The 2112-nt window shown below is 38.4% G+C and overlaps 1 pseudogene; it reads right to left on the bottom strand.

The window, feature by feature from the left end:
• Positions 1 to 517: 517 nt before the first annotated feature.
• On the bottom strand, positions 518 to 1066 carry LOC113455625 (annotated as a pseudogene).
• Between the last annotated feature and the right edge of the window lie 1046 nt (positions 1067 to 2112).

The following is a 2112-nucleotide window of genomic DNA, read 5'->3' as shown; positions in this document are numbered from 1 at the left end:
ACTGTTTCCACTGAGTCATCTTGCTAGTCTCACCCAAATACTATAGATAATTTGTACCTTGTCGTATAGATTCATGAATTTATTTAATACTGCTCATGATTTAATTATCTCTGAGTGTGTGTGTGTGTGTGTGTGTGTGTGTGTGTGTGTGTGAAACCCCCTAAAATTCTCCATTATCAGGAAAAAGGTCTAATGCTAAAGCAAAATTGTCAAATTTATCATAATTATTTTTTTCATGTTTTCAAAGGCAGTTTTTATTCACTATTTTTGATGACTATAAATAAGTATTTCCACTATGGAAAAAAAATCATCAAAGTACATTTTCATGACTGGGAAATAGATTTCTGAAGTCACATTCAATGGTGTCAAAACTTATGGAGGAAAAAAATTAAAAAAAAAAAACCAACCTGAAGCCTGGAATTCAGTTCTTTCTAAAGTCTTTTGCAGAATAAAGACAAACCTTACAGATCTAGGAAAATTTTAAGAAGAAAAAGGAAGGTAAAGGAGAGAGAATTACTCATCGTTTCTCCTCAGATTTCTCTTCGGATTTCCTAACAGAAAGGGCTTCGAGCTTCTTAGCCATCTTTTGTCATTATCATTTTTTGCCTTTCTTTCTTTTCTCATTCTACAATCCCTTTTCTGCATTCTTCAAACTTGATTTGAACTATTGCTGATTCCTAGCATTTAGGAAATGGGATGAAGCAGTTTAGAATTTGGGTGCTCATCAACAAAGTCAGCATATGTATTTCAGACTGAGGTGTGGTTGCTGCCAGCATTCAGCTTCAGCTCCATCGATAACAGTTGGAATCTATCTTCAGAGTCTTGTCCCTCTTCGTGAGAAGACGGATGACCCTTTCTCCTTATGCTTCAAGAGCTTTACATCAATGATGCCTTCCTCCTTCTATTCTGAGAGGTCATTCCCTAAACCAAAGCAAAGTAACTTTTTTCGTTTCATTAAAAAGTTCCTCTTCCTCAGGCAAAGCAACTATTGGTTCAACTGAGGGTCATAGTTGGACTAATCTGCCTTCACTATGAAGGTATGGTCCATATGACTGTCCTTGGCCATGAAGGTGTGGTAACGGCAGATTGGTTGGCTCAGGCATCACTGGACTGGACCATGACACTTCTGCCACCTAGGGAACAAGCATTCAAACACGCAGACCTATAGAGAAGTATCTAGAATTAAAATCACAATAGCTTCTCCGAAAAGACTAGTACAGACTAGAAGCCTACAATTTAAGGAAAATTTTGAGCTTCACTCCCATCCTTGATTAGCCACCTACTTTTCTTGGAATCAAAATATCTTGATAGTTGCAAGAAATTAGATTGTTATATTCTCTATTTATATATTTTATGTTTGTCTTGTAGAGCAAACTCTCCATGATTCCATGCTCACAGCATTCTGAAAAATCAAGTAAAGCAGAAGATTCAAGGAAATGTGTGCCAAGTATTGCAGGTACCGGAAGTGGTCACAGTCCTTGGATGTATAATGAAGGTTTTCTTAACAAATTTTTAGAATGCCTTATATTAAATTTCTAATTCTATATGAGCAAAGCAACATAAATCAGGCAATTAATGAACAGAAAAATTCATTCTTTGACAGTTTTGGAGCGACTATGGAAAGCAAAGTAACAAATGGAGCATGCACCTTCTGAGACCTAGTGAAATCTTTGCTTGGCTCCTCCCGGCCTTGGGTATTTGCGTATATGACTTGGCAGTCATTCGCTATGGCTGCATCACTACCATTTGTTCTCTGTTGTCATACAGCATTTGCCCTGTGCATTCTGTTTTTGTATAGCTAGTTACCCATTCCTTAGGGATGCCAGGGGCATATTACATCAAGGCCCACTCCTGTATATTTCTCTTACCTTGATTACACTTCTAAAGATTCCATTTCCAATATAAAGCTGCCCTCACAAGTACCAACACTTATAGGAGCAGAAAGAGAGGGATCACGAGCAAGGAACTCAGGACCGCGAGGGGTACACCCACACACTGAGACAATGGGGATGTTCTATCGGGAACCCACTAAGGCCAGCTGGCCTGGGTCTGAAAAAGCATGGGATAAAACCAGACTAACTGAACATAGCAGACAATGAGGACTACTGAGAA

This window comes from Microtus ochrogaster, chromosome 4 (assembly GCF_000317375.1).
Source record: "Microtus ochrogaster isolate Prairie Vole_2 chromosome 4, MicOch1.0, whole genome shotgun sequence".
In the NCBI taxonomy this organism is placed as follows: domain Eukaryota; kingdom Metazoa; phylum Chordata; class Mammalia; order Rodentia; family Cricetidae; genus Microtus; species Microtus ochrogaster.
The sequence above is the reverse complement of the archived record's forward strand: the minus strand, read 5'-3'. Positions and strand labels throughout refer to the sequence as shown.